The sequence below is a fragment of the Sphaerodactylus townsendi genome, linkage group LG05, assembly GCF_021028975.2.
Source record: "Sphaerodactylus townsendi isolate TG3544 linkage group LG05, MPM_Stown_v2.3, whole genome shotgun sequence".
NCBI classification, from domain to species: domain Eukaryota; kingdom Metazoa; phylum Chordata; class Lepidosauria; order Squamata; family Sphaerodactylidae; genus Sphaerodactylus; species Sphaerodactylus townsendi.
This window is the reverse complement of record NC_059429.1, coordinates 87638390-87653587: the sequence shown is the minus strand read 5'-3', so window position 1 is coordinate 87653587 and position 15198 is coordinate 87638390. Positions and strand designations below refer to the sequence as shown.

Below are 15198 nucleotides of genomic sequence, written 5' to 3'. Positions count from 1 at the left end.
TTTAATTGAATTCAATGGACTCACACAGGTATAACTTCATTTAGGACTGCACAGCTAAAGGTTGACTAGAATTCAGGCTTATAAAAAAGTACATACACTCAACAGTGCTGCAAAAGAGATTAATTGGTTTGACAGCTTTATAAATTGAACATGCCTAAGCATCAGCACTTGACCTGGAAGAACTGGTGACAGAATTTTCAAAGGAAACAGTATGGAAAATGAGATTTTGATGTTCCTGAAATTGAAACATTAAAGAGACTTAAATTTTAACATCACAGTTTACATGATTATTTAAAATAATTTGTGATTTGTAGGCTGAAACTGTGTTGTATTTGAGGAATAACACTTAAAAACTGCTGTATTACTTATTCTCACAATTTTAAAAAATTCTCAATTTTAAAATTTTGTGCTTTTCATTTTTCTACAACATATCTGTTTCTGAAACCTGGCTAGCAGTTGTGGGTGGGGCAAAAGTAATTAGCCTTGCCTAAGGTGTAAAAAAGGTTAGTACTGGCACTGGATGCAACTCTTTTCTATTTTTCCATTCTAACCCCTGACATCTGAAAGAGACAGATTTTAGGGACTTGCAAGTAATAAATAGTGGATCGCTGTTTCTGCACTGCATGCATTTGGAACTAATTAAGTAAAAAGGAGTGAAAGTCTTCATCAACTAGCTCCAGGCAAGGTGCAAATTCAGTAATGAGGGACATTTTAATCTACAAATTTAATTTATTTACAGCCCAATCCAGACTGAGCTGGTGGACTGGTATGCTGCCGCTCTGGCGTCATCCTATCTACTCCACAGGGGGAGGCCCGAAAAAAGTTTTTTAAAAGAAAGCACTTGAGAACTCTCACATAAAAAAAAGAATAGAAATACGCCATGAAAATCAGGTGTTTCTCCAACAGCAGCCATGCCGGCTCACAGGGGCTAAATGGGCACTGGAGGCTGACTGACATTGGCCCCATTCCCCATCCCATCCCCGGAACACTTCTGGCCACACCAGCGCAGTATTTTGCACCAGCCGGCCTGGACAACACAGCCAGCCTCCAGGCCAGGCACCGCACAGCCATGTGGTGCCTGGCTGCCAGGGTAAGTTGACCTTTGCACTGATGGAATGGGCACTCACACTGGTACAGGATTGGGCTGCTTTCATCCTGGAGCTAAAAACCATACAGAACTATTAAATATATAATAAAAAGAACAATCACTTCTTATAATAAAAACAAAAACAAAACAAAAACAAAACAAAAACAACAACTCAAGTCTGGCCCACTTTGTAGAGCCAGTCCACCATCCACTTTTAAAGTTTAAAAGATTATTTACAACCTCTATAGGAGCTTATGAAAGAGGCTGCTTTCCTTTGCTTGTTGGTTCTGAACTGTACTTAAATATATATATATTTACAACAACAATTGGGAGAAACAGCATCACTTTCAATTTTATTTAAACTGGGAACCCCAGATTTTCCCTTTAAGGTGGATTTAAAAGGAGAATCTGGGCTCCCTAGTTTAAACAAGTGATGCTGGAATCCACCCCCAAAACAGCATCATTTTCAATGGTGTTTCAACTAGGGAGCCCATATTCTCCTTTTAAATCCACCTTAAAGGGAGAATCTGGGGTTCCCAGTTTAAACAACATTGAAAGTGATGCTATATTGGGGTTGATTCTCCCACACCCTGAAACAGCATCACTTTCAATGTTTCAACTGGGGACCTCTGATTCACTCTTTAAATCCATGCCAAAGCGGGGGGGGGGGGGGATTTAAAAGGAAAATCTGGGGAAATTTGGGGGTGCCTGCTGTCAGGTGTGCAATTGTTAAGCTAGCAGCACCAAACTTTCAGGGTATCTTTAGGAGACTCTCCTAATGATACCACCCAGGTTTGGTGAAGTTTGGTTCAGGGGATCCAAAGTTATGGTCCCTCAAAGGTGTAGCCCCCATCTCCTATTAGCTCCCATTGGAAACAATGGGGGATGGGGCACCCCTTTTGGGAGTCCATAGCTTTGGATCCCCTGGACCAAACTTCACAAAGACTGGGTGGTAACAGTAAGAGACTCTCCTGATGATAACTCCCAGGTTTGGTGAAGTTTGGTTCAGGGGGTCCAAAGTTATTGACCCTCAACGGTGTAGTCCCCATCTCCTATTAGCTCCCATTGAAAACAATGGGGGATGGGGCAGCCCCTTTGGGAGTCCATAACTTTGGACTCCCTGAACCAAACCTCACCAAACCTGGGTGATAGCATCAGGAGAGGCTCCCGAAACATCCCTGAAATTTTGGTGCTGCCAGCCTAAAAACTGCGCCCCCTGCAGGCCACAGACAGAAAACCCACTAAAATACCAAAAAAACACAAACGAACCCTGCATTTTTGGTGCCCACCACAAGGGGACGCCCTTGGCAACTGCCCACTTTGCCCAATGGGCATTACGCCCCTGCACGGAAGAGGTGGCCCTGAATAAGTATTCATGGAAGGACTTCCAGGCATGAAGGACAGCAAGAGAGAAAATAATACACATATATGCCACATTAGCTGAAGGCAGGAGGAAAAGAGGAAGATGGACCCAACATTAGATGGACTGACTCTATAAAGGAAACCATGTCCTTCACTTTGCAAGACCTGAGCAAGGGTGTTAACAACAGGACATTCTGGAAGGCACTAATAGGGTCACCATGAGTTGGAAGTGACTTGATGATGCTTAACACACACACAGTATGCTTTGGAAGGTTCTGTAGATATGTGGCTTTAGCCATGTTTACTCAGAACACAATCTCAACATGATGAATGGGATTTCTTCCAAAGGACAGCAGCCTTAGGCTCTTCCCTTAACAAGGTTCCCATGGAAACACCCACCCCACCCTGAATCATATTAAATCTTCAGCCAACTCGTTCAAATGTTTTTGGTTTGTGTTCTTTCCTTTTGCAAAAACATTTTCACATTTTCAACTTTCCATTTTAAGGCTAACACTAAAGCACAGGTGTCGAACTTGCGGCCCTCCAGATGTTCATGAACTACAATTCCCATCAACCCTTGCCAGTATAGCCAATGCTCATGTTGTGATGGACTGATGGGAACTGTAGTTCATGAACATCTGGAAGGCGGTGAGTTTGACACCCCTGCACTAAGGAACTGGCCTCTTTAAGAAACACTTTTATTTAAGCACTGTGCACATCTAATTTTGTCATACCTACCAGTGACACTGTGGAACACCATGATGTCTTTTCTGCTGAGAAAAGCAAGCTTTGGCTGGATATACCAGGGCGTATTTGGACAAGTGATACCTAAAGTGTAATCCTAAGGAGAGTTACCCAGTTTAAGTCCACTGAATGTGGTTTGACTGCAGTACTTTTCCTGAGGTTTGCACTGTCAGTTTCATACCTGGCTATTACTGTGTTGAAAAAGAGAAGGGTTGTAAAATATTTCGTACTGCAAAAGAGCTGGGAATAATACAAGGGTGTACATCAAGGAAGAGAACAGTGGATTGTTCTTGTTCTGGTTTTGGCATAATTCAAAATTGGTGACTTGACAGAGAACCTCTTTCTCACTCTATGACTAGTATTGGCACATCCCAGACATTTATACTTTGCTTATTTTTGTCTTGAGTATTATGTAACCCATATCAGTCTATAACATAACAGACCCATACCATTCTGCATGGTAGAAATATAATGGGTTGACAAAGAGAAATATCCTGGTTTGGGGAAGAACTTTGCATGGGTTCCTTCTCCAAAGTAGGATTGGACTGTTATATTTCCCTCAACCCAGGTTTTTCAAAAATCCCCCAAATCATGATATTTTTGCAAAATCCTGGGTTGACCCTGTTCCCAAGTGAACAGTACAGTCATCTGTGCTGTTGGCAGACAAGATGTGGTCAGGCCCGGCCTTGCAGGGCCAAATGGGCAGGAGGCAAAGCGCAGTCCGATAACAGTCTAACAGGTGAAGGCAGGCGGCAGGCAAAATGTAGTCAGATAACAGTCCAGTGGGTCAAGGCAGTCCACAGGTCATGGTACAGGAGAATCAATGAACAGGCTGGGGATCATCAATGAACCAGGCACACGGCAGTGACAGGTAACACACTTGTTGCACCCAGGCAGAAGCAAGCTTACAGCAAGGCTTATATAGAGAGCCTTGTCCAAGGGGTTGGGATTCTGCAAGGAGTTAATCCTCATCAGATGCAGACACTTCTATCTCCCATATCTTGCTGCAATACGAGCACTCCTCATTGCTTCTGCAGCAGTTGCCTCTGTTTCTGCCTCCTGTGCACAGCTGACTCATTACTGGGTTCCCCAGGAGGATCTGCAGGCTCCTCCACCTGCACCTCATCAGGCAGGGAAGGACTGGGAATTGGCTCTGCTGCCTGGTCTCCCTCAGGAGCAGCCAACTTTGGCTGCCCCGTGTTGTCAGGTCCTACATCAGAGTCCTCTGTATCCTGGTAAGTACCCAGAGGCTGGCTCATGACAGGCACCCAAACACTTTATTTTTCCTGCCTGCCACTCGTTCTCCTGCCTTATGTCAGTTTTGTGGTCAGGCCAATGTGATAGCCTGCCATTTCTGAATCATCCCCCAAGTATGTTTTCTCCCCATGACAGCGACTGTGAGTGCCATTTTACCTAAATGTTTACAGGAATGGATTCACATTGAGAGCAATGACCCTGTTTCCTTTCCTATTTTATTTTTTGGGTGCTCAAAGCATGCAGCTAGGCAGATGCACACCTCTGGATGGGTCATTTTTGGACAGATTTTATTATTTTGTTATATCACAATGGGGGGGGGGGGGTTGCATGCTTCATGTTTATGTGTATCATGGTTTCAATGCCCTAAAAAATTTCCACGCTGGAGAAATGGAAGGGGGATGTTCTGCTTGGGCTCCTGGGGTTGCTGTAGATTCTCCACCAATTGGAAGCATTCCCTTAGAAGAGGGTAGGAACAGGTGGAAGGGGGTTGTGGTGATGGAACAGCCAATCAGAATGCAGGAAAAACAGGATGTTTGCACCTGCGTAGCTATATTTGCATTGTAAAAAAAAGCAGGTGCTAAGGGGCAGAAAGAAAACAGATTGTTCTTCCCCTCCCCTCCTCCCCCCACCTCAACTCAATTCCCTCACGGAAAACAGGCACCCAAGCGAAGGACAAAAGCAGAATGGACCAGATTCAAAAATAATGGATGCAACCTTTTATTACTATGCTGTGCAGAATCCACCCATTTTTTAGTGGAAGCCTAAGACTGCAGTTAGAAGCATGTGGGTAACTTCATTCTGTGTATGTTTTTTCGGGAACTCAGTCCTGTTAATTTCCATGATACCTTCTTCTTCCAAGTAATAGGGCTTACGATTGCTGTTTTACATGGAGATATGCGGGGAGATCCACCATAATGTTCAATACATAAACTGAATACATTCTGAGTTTAAATTGCAAATTTTAAAAGTACATATTCTAATAAAAACATTTTATTATGCAGAATAGAGTAGTAATCAATTCAGGTTTATAGTGAACAGTTTATACACACACTTTCGGTTAAAACAAACGGATTTTACATCTGATGCATAGTTTATATCAGTTTACATTCAATTAAATATGCTGTACTATTGTGTATGTTAAATTTGTTTGGGACCTTATATAAAACAAAGGGAGATATTAGTTCATTTAAGATATTTATATAGGCCTGTTTACTGTTTTGTTTAGTTCTTTATCCACTGCACACTTTTATGTACACGTGTACTGAACTATAGGGGGTTTAAATATTGGACGAGGAATGTGGCAGGACCCGAGTTCAAATGCCTAGTCCCCCCTTTTAGCTCCCTGAACCTAACCTACCTCACAGGATTGTTGTGAAGATAAAATAGGAGTTGAGAACCATGTAAGCTGTTCTGAGCTCTTTGATGGAAAGAGGCAATAACATGTCAGACAGATTTAAAAGTTTTAACTGTACACCTAAAAATGGAAAGTGCAATCTCCCCAGCTCTTGTGTATCCTATAACTAGGCTTCTCAGGCGGCCAAGCACCTTGACTGCGTGAAGGAGTTTGCATCTTGTAATGTAAACCCAGGTAATGCAAAAGCATCTGCAATCCGCAAAGCTGCCCTGAGCCTTTATGGCCTATAAATTGAATCAATTTTTTTTTAAAAAAGTGCACAATATGAGTGTAAAAGCAACTATCCATTGTGTACATGAAATATAATGACAAGCTACTGTAGCCTTATTTCCAAAAATGTTCCCTAGGATCATTTTGGGGTGACGTTGTGCTGGGCGAGAGGATGTTGACATCTTCCTCAACGCTTTTCCCTTGGGGAAAACCCCTTCCGACTAGGAAAGGGGGCAGCCGGTCGCCCCTGGGGGTCGGGCCCCCTTCCCGATGCTCCCCGCCGACTTCTGGAGTCACGATCAACGCACCTTCGGAGCCGATTAGCTTCACTCCTCCCAGCCCCTCAAGCGGCGCATGCGCTTTGGGACTCGGCGATTTAAAAAGCGGCAGAGGCGGAGGCGCTGGCTGGGATCGGCTGCCTGTCCGCGAAACCCGAGGAGCGCCGCGGCTGCAAGGGAGAGCCCGCGGCGGCGGCGCTGGCGCTGGAGAAGGAGCCATGCCGGCCGCTGCGCCCTCTGGTTCAGGTATGGCGCGCGGGAAGAGCCCGCCCGGTGGTCCGCTTGCAGGCGAGATCTCTTTTGCACCGGGCGGTTTCAGGTGAGGTGCCTGGTTGACTGAAACGGAGGTGCCTTTTATCCGTAAATGGAAGCGGGCACGAGCCCCGCCTCCTCCCCAGCCCTTAGCCGGTCCCATGCGGTCCCCTGGGACTGGGTGGGAAGGGACAGGAGCAGGCGGGCATCCCGCGCCTCCTCTGAGGGCTGCCTGCTCCGCTTCCAGGGAACGGGCTCGGCGGAGGGGGGCCGCGTTTGGACCCGGCCGTCGGAGTGTTGGGATGTTGCAAGCGTCAGTCACAACTCAGTTCTAAAAGGGGGAACTGTTTGTATGTAAACAAGTTGCAGAAGTCGCTGTTGATGACCCGATCTATTGGTTAGCTGTTGGTCAGTCAGATAGCCTTTGCTTACACGCTGGTGAGCAGGAACATCTTAAGTTATAAAGTGAACTCTGTTTCTTTGTTTGAGTGGAGACGACATCAGAAAGGAGACAGACACGAGCATGAGACAGCAGACAGGTACCCAGATGTAACCAAACGTGCAGTAATGTAGATGTGTAACAGGAAAGAGGATCTGTTATTTTATCTCCATGTAACCCTCCCTTTATAATTAGTAAACTCATATACAAAAAGCAACTGAGAATCTGTCTCTTCTGTTCTACTCTGCTAATATATAAATACACACACAACACGGAGCGCCTGCCCGGCAGGGACCCAAAAAGTTACTTTGCATGGCAGCTCCCGGTGGGATCTCCTCTCTCACCTCGCCCGCCCGCCCGGCGTCTCTCTTTTGGACACTGTTCCTTGGGTTGTCGTCTCCGGAAAGGGGGCAGGTGTGAGTCACCCGGTTAATCACCGGTGTTTATTTTGGTTGACTGGCGGCAAGCCGCTCTGCTGCCCAACCTGCGCAAGAGCCCTCCTCGCTTTGCTGCTCCCCATTTCCTGGCTACCCTAACGTGGAGCGGGTTGTGATTCAGGGAGCTTCGTTGCAGCCGGGAGGCGTTGCGGGTAGAGTCGCGCCTTGACTGTTGACTCAGGGGCCAAAGATTGGAAAGGACCGAAGGAACATTCGGGATCCCCCCGAAAAACTCTTTTCCTTTGATGTGATGCTGATGAATACACTAATCTAGATAAGGATTCTACTGTTAATTCTGACTCTGCTGAAACTTGTCAGTTGCTCTAAATACAATACATATTTGATAAAGACCAGTTATTGGCTGTCCTATATAATACAAACAAATGTTTTTAACTGGTCTTTCTTCCTTTGGAGAGAGACCTTGCTCACTCCCTTTTTTCTGTGGAAAAAAAAGGAGTCTTTTCCCCAAATGATACAAGCTCTTAAAGCTTCTCACAATTTACTGGTGGGCTGCATAACAGTAAAATGGAGAGCTCTGCCTGGGTAGATGAAGCAGAGTTGGATTGATTTGGCTAGTTTGGTGTGAGGCTACATATGACCATGTGGTTGGCATGCTTGGTAACAAGTATTTGTGGAAAGGGGGACAGACACTGAATGCTTGATGGAAAAGATGACTAGATGAAGGGGAATTAAGTACATCCCGCCACAGAAAGCATGACCTATTTTGGCAAAATGCTTGGCCTGGATAGCCCAGGCTAGCCTGATCTTGTCAGAGCTCAAAACTGAGCAGGGTTGATTCTGGCTAGTATTTGAAAGGGAGATCTCCACGGAATAGCGGGATTGTGATGCAGAGGCAGGCAATGGCAAGCCACCTCCAAATGACTCTTGCCTTGAAAACACTACGGGGTCACCATAAGTCAACTGTAACTTGACTGCAGAACTACAAGTTTGCAAAGTCATCTGGCCTTGGTCAATAGGAATTCGCCAGTACTTCTTTAAATTTGAGTAAGGAGTAAATTCAAGGCTTTCAAATATGTCCAGCTGTGCAGTCAGTGTGATGATGTTGTATTCAAGCTCCCTCATAACATTCCTTTCTCTGCTGCTGTTTTGCATGTATCCTCACTCTTAAATACTCACAGATACTGATATTAAATTCTTGGAAACCTCAACAATTTCAGTGATGACTAAACTTCATTCCAAATGCATTCCAAGAGATAAACATATGCCAATTGCTACAATAAAAGGGAACTCAGGGATGCCACATCAGCATCTTTTTGTGTGATTTGGTGAGATTCTCCAGAGCTAGCCAGATGACTTTGGTTTGGATTCTGTGACAATTTGTGCAGAGTAATTCCCACTGGAGCAGCCTCTGATAGGATAGGAAAAGGTTAGTATTCTGCCTGTCAACATGGCCATATCTTGTGGCTAGGGGTGATTTACACACCAGTTTTAGGCCTCAGTTGTCAAACTGGTTAGGTTAGCACAGGGGTCTGCAACCTGTGGCTCTCCAGATGTTCATGGACTACAATTGGCCATGCTGGCAGGGGCTGATGGGAATTGTAGTCCATGAACATCTGGAGAGCCACAGGTTACAGACTCCTGGGTTAGCAACTAAACCCACACAAAGGCAACTCAGATATGTTGGCACTATAGTAGCATGGAGGCCAGAAATGGGCAGTGTCTGGGCTTAATATCATAAGTTACTTGGTCCCCATGCTGTCTCTGGAGCCAGTGCTTCCATTAAGCTGGATGGGAGCAAGAGAGTCACCTTGCCTCCCATTGTTCATATATGACTGTAGTGGTGCTTAGAATTCTGGCTAAACTGATAGGCCCTCACAACTTATTATTATTTATTTTATTATTATTATTATTATTTTATTAGATTTTTATAATTCTATCCCCTGAGTAGCCTCAAGTGCACAACATGTCGGTAATACAGTTACAACAACAATTAAAAATAACATATAAAAAAAGCAGCAATAGGAAATCCTCCTAGTACATTTATCAGGATATTGCCCAGATTAAAATTAAGTTAAAATTCAAGATATAAATTAGTTGGTTGGCGTCCAGTGTCCCGATCAAATAAAATCCCTCCCTCCCTACGATAAAGGGAGGCATATATAAACCCCAACCAGAACTAGGCACCTCAGGTATACTAAGCCTGTGCTGTTTTACAGCACAGCACATTTCTTTGTGGTCTTTCCTTTTCTGATATATATATGTGTGTGTAAAGAATAAAAAGAAATGTAGGAAAGGGGGGAGGTGGAGAGAGAAAGGGGAAGGGGAATAAAAAGGAGAGCCTGAAGGAGTTGTGTAACCAGAAGCCACTGGTTTACCAGTCCTCCTGATCCTCCAGCAGCTGTGGCAGTGGTTGCAGACATGGAAAGCCTTTTCATTTGAATGAGCATAGTCAGTAACAAACCCTATCTTACAATGGCTGTACCCACTTTCTGAAATGTTCAGTTGATGGGAGCCACATTGGGGAACTCTGTTCTGTGGTCTCTTTTTTTCTTGTTTGCCCAAGTTGACTTTATTACTAGAGCAGGAGTCTCCAATCTTGTTGAGGTTGTAGGAACTTCTGGAATTTTGGGTCAGCATGCAGTGCAACCATCTGTATGTAAGTAAGGAGCAGCAGTGACGTAGGAGGTTAAGAGCTCATGTATCTAATCTGGAGGAAACCATTTGATTCCCAAGCTCTACAAGCTGCCAGAGCCAGAGTGCCATCTTGGGGGAATTCATTTAGCCTCTGCACTCCCTGACATGCCAGCTGGGTGACCTTGGGCCAGTCACAGCTTCTAGGAGCCTCTACTTCTGCCCCATCTACTTCTAAGGTGTTTGCTCGTGAGGGGGGAAGGGCAAGGAGATTGTAAGCCCCTTTGAGTCTCCTGCAGGAGAGAAAGGGGGGATATAAATCCAAACTCTTCTTCTTCTTCTAAGTGATTTGAAGGGTATGGCCTGTCCCTTAAAGCAGGTCTGGTTTTGTCCTAGACAAATGACAAATGCTGACAAGGTTCCACGTTATCCAAGTAGTTTGTATAGGAGGCACCAGGCCTGGGTGGACAGCCCCATTCTGAGCATACATGTGTTGGGATTCGGATTTCTCATCAAAACATAAGTTTTGGTCTTGATTTCTAACTTCTATAGTCTGTCTCACCCCACCCCAATATCTTACACAAGTACTTTTCCCCAGTGTGAGTGTGTGTGTGCATGCATATATGTGTTTAGAGGGATAGAGGTAACTATACTATGACAAAGAACATCTTCATCAGAACCTTGAAGACCTTTGGAGGAGCAGCAGTGGCGTAGGAGGTTAAGAGCTCGTGTATCTAATCTGGAGGAACCGGGTTTGATTCCCAGCTCTGCCACCTGAGCTGTGGAAGCTTATCTGGGGAATTCAGATTGGCCTGTACACTCCACACACGCCAGCTGGGTGACCTTGGGCTAGTCACAGCTTTTCGGAGTTCTCTCAGCCTCACGTACCTCACAGGGTATTTGTTGTGAGGGGGGAAGGGCAAGGAGATTGTAAGCCCCTTTGAGAGAAAGGGGGGATATAAATCCAAACTCCTACTCCTCCTCGCCTCCTCCTCCTCCTTCTTCACCACCACTTAACAGAAACTGTCTCGAATGAGCAGGTGACTTGTTTTTTAATTGAACAAACATGGTTGTTATCACAGGGGATTGGTTTAGAATGAGCATCTTATAAGTAACTCTTTTGTCCTCTTCAGCGCATCTGGAGATGCTTGCTTCTCAAGTGCTATGGCTCCAGCAACCATTCCTGTAGCCCACTCCTCATGGCATGGCCACTGTCCTTGTTCCCTCAATAAGGTCAACTCACCATCTGTAAGATCCCACCTCCTGCACCAGTTTCACATCCCCCAGGCTGCATGCTCTTCTCCAGCCTACAACCCTGACCTCAAGACTAAAGAGGACCAGCCCTCTTTGCAGAAAAGTGGTAGGTCGGTGCTGTGACTCTGCTACCACATCTCTGCTGAGCTCCCTCCCCTCCCCAAGCTCTGCCCTCCCCAGGCACCACCCCTAAATCTCAAGGAATTTCCCAAATGAGAGTTGGCAACCTTATATTGCACCCAGAATGAAATCTCAAAGTTTGTACCACTAAGTTATTTACACAATGGACATACTATTGGAACTTTTTTGGTTGCTGCATTAGCCTTAGATTCTCTAAGCAAGGCCTGCTTCTCATGGCAACTTGATGTGTTTTGACACATGGCTGTTTCTATTCTGCCCCTTCCTATGCAGAATAAGCCACTTTTACTTCACTTACTTCACACTGTGTTTTAAAGTAGGTTTTGCTATTCTGCACAGCTGCAAAGTGCATTGGAAGTGAATTGAAAGTGCATTATTCTGCATGTGCGGAAGGGGCCTTGGTCTACAGTGTGTACCCAAAATTTTTAGCTAGGATGTGTATTTGATTGCAAACAGAAATCAAACCATTCACAGGACCCAAACAGCATAACAGGTTATTTCAGAATTATAAGAGTGGCAGAACCTTCACTTGTATGGTTTATGTTTTTCCAAAATCCCTATATATACACGTGAATGGAAGCTAGTCCTCTTTTCTGCTATATTACAGGGATTGTTTTCAGGTTGATCATACAGCCTTATACTATGCCTGGCTTTTGACCTATACCGTTAGGCAAAGAGTAAACCCAGAATTACTATCATAAGCTACTTTGCAAGTTGAAGAGATTACCAAAATGACTAGAAGACTTCTTTTACCTTTCTGGATGGCATCTTCTTTCAATGCCACTAAGATCTGAAGGTACAGAATTCAGTATTTTTTGAGAGTTGTTCATTGTAGTTGAATCCAGCCTGCAACCAGCCTGAAAGGTTAGCTGAGAACCAGAGGGGTGTAAACCTGAAGAACAGTTCTAGGTACTTGTGAAAGTTTGCCATGAATGCCACTCCCTGTAGGAGCCCCAAATCTTTAATCAGAGATTCATTCCTGTGATTTCTGTACAAGAGCATTTTTTCTCCCTTCTTCCTTGCTGGACTGGCATAATGATTAGATCTCATAGGGCAAAATAAACATTCATTTGTGCCAGGCTGTTTTACCAGGGTATTAATGTCACTTATGACTATTTCTAAGCTGATTTGGAAGTGGAATAGGATATGCCTTGCAAGGCCATTGTCTAGGCATCACAGAAAGGAGCATGTGTGCATTATTGGTGGAAAAATCCATGACCTTGGGAGAGTATATATTAAAGGAAGTGGAAAAGTTGCTTTGTAAGTGTTGGCATTTAAACTGGAATAAGGAAAAACTAAATGGAGTGGCTGTGATATAGCTCAGACTCATTACAGTGAGCATTGTAAGTATACTTCTGTAAGGAGCTGTATGGTATTTCCAGCCAGACTGGGAAGGATGCCTGAACTTTGATGGGCTGTGGGTCTTGACTCATTTTCAGTGAACTCAAGGCCTGGTAAAATTCTCTCATGGAACTGAAGAAATGAATCCTTTTCTATTTTCTCTCCTAGGAGGTCCTTTGAACTCGTGGCACCCTTTTGGCAATTCAAATATGTCTGCCTTTGTTGAAGTCTCAAAAATTATTTCACATTTTAACATCTTGCCAGCGGACAGGAAGCAGAATTCCTGCGAAAACAAACAGAGAAACAAACTCCTAAGCAGCACATTTGTTTGGCTTAATAATGGCAAGGGAGAGTATAGAATATGTTCTAAAACAAGCAGGTGCCAGATCTGCAGACAGTGCAAAACAATCTCTTGAAAGCCCATGTTCTAGCTGTCATAAAAGACACCCCTAGTTATGAGGTTTTATATTTGGGGTGGGATACAAGTTTGGCAACCACTAGGAGCATTATTGTGGAATGCCCTCCCAAGGAAGAGGTTAATTTGGCCCCATTTTTTTGCTTCCATTCAGTGTGTTCATCCATGCTTTTAAAAATATTGCTTTATTTTTGGAAACTGACTTGTTCTTGATTGATCTGTATAGTTGTTCATAGGTTCTTACTTTTTGTACAGCCTGTGGTGGGCAGTTTTTAGAGAAATGATATGATTGAAGTGCTGTTATAAAACAAGTTGTTCGAAATAAATTCTCAGAAAAAAAGTTAAAGATTGAGAAACTGGTTCTTCAATGAGACAGGGCATTGACCTTCCCTTTCTGGAAAAAAAATCTGTTGCAGCTGTTTACAGTCAAAATCACCTGCTCTGGGCCTGACTTGAATAAACCATAGGGTGAACAGAATCATGCTGCATGAGTCATAAAAGAGTTCTGAGTGAAGGGCTGTGTCGATTTCCTTAGTATGATTCAGTGACATAAAAACATGTCAGAAATTGTTTTAAATCTGTGCAATGTGTAAGGGGTTTTTTTTTGCCTTTCTGGTATGTTTTAAAAATTATCATAACTCACCTTGAATTCTCTTTGGAAGAAAGCTGAACTACAAATGTATTAACTAAGTCCCTGCTAAATTGAGCTTGTAGTAAAGAGTGCCACAGTACTGCCCTGTAGTTTCTCTCGATGGAATCTTAAAAGGGCCAAAAGTTCACTAGCCTTCTGTGTTTGAACTGTCATCAAAATACAAGGGGGCTCTTCCATTTCTGCACTGTGGCAAAATCATCCATCTTTGTATTACGCATACTGTTGAACTTGCACCCTCTGAATGTCAACATTTTTTCCTTAAAAAAAAAAGTGAAGTTTTTACTTCAAAATCTGGAATTCCAAATGGCAACCCGATTGAAGGTCAACAACAACTCTTGAGTGCTGTGACGCTGATTTCTGTATTTGACATGCTAAGAACTAACTCAGCCACAAAGGCTGAGTTCTACATACGTATGTGGACTATTTGGCAGCCAACATGAGGAAAGCTGGTTTCTTTAGTTGAGGTAAATATGAACTTCCTTTCTATGACAGCAGTTTTCTTTTGATATGCTGGAATGCCCAAGATTGCCTCAGATTGCCCAAGATTGCCTCAGAAGTTATTTCCAAGCAGTGTTGTTGTTTATTTGTGTGTTGTAGTTCAGTTGTCTGTTTTCTGGCAGGGAAATGCTGACTCGTCCACAAAGATGCCAGCATATTGCCTTGAGGAGGCCTTGCCAGCTAATAGTGGAGTGGGAGTCAGCTGGGCTTTCAGTTTTGAAATTCTCTGCCTAAGCACTGCAGGGTGGAGGGGCAATGGCTGCACCTGGTATGCAGAGAACACACAAGGCTTGCAGACAGAGATGACTAAGAGGGAGGAGCTCTTTCCTCCTGAATCAAATATAAGCACTGTATATTTATTTATTTGATGAGATGAAACCCACTTAGAGTATACCGCCCTCCCCGGGAGGGGGGGCTCAGGGAGCAAATGGCTCTATGAACCATAAAAGTGATAGGCATGGATGATTAAACAGAGCCCAGCAAGACTGGACAAAGCAACATAGACTAGCTGTATCCCCTGAGGGGAAGATGGGATGCAGCAGGCCCTTTCTCATCTTTTGATTTCTATGAACAATGTTATTGTCCCTCCCTCTCAAAAGCCATCATTGCCCCCCTATTCTACTGACATTACATTACTAAAGAAGATGGGCTAGAGTTTTCTTCCCAAGTCTTGGCATCCTTTTGTGCTGGTTCCCATAAGATTCTGCTCATAAGCCTCTTCTGGAGTGCTTTGCACGGGCACATCAGTCTCTTGATTTCTCAGTGTTCAGTCACTTATTATTGAAAACTTGCATGATTTATATTTATTTTAGAACTTCCGTCCCACAT

General features: G+C 44.1%; 1 protein-coding gene across 2 annotated transcripts in view; it reads left to right on the top strand.

Moving 5' to 3' along the window:
* The first annotated feature begins 6442 nt into the window (after window positions 1-6442).
* SLC45A3 (solute carrier family 45 member 3) overlaps window positions 6443-15198 on the top strand; it is a 41615-nt gene continuing 32859 nt past the window's right edge. Inside the window, exon 1 of one of the 2 annotated variants that reach the window (XM_048496790.1) lies at window positions 6443-6598. The gene's annotated coding sequence lies outside the window, so the exon portion shown is untranslated. Of the gene's footprint in view, window positions 6672-15198 lie in introns of both variants that reach the window. The other variant, XM_048496791.1, reaches the window with a different exon arrangement.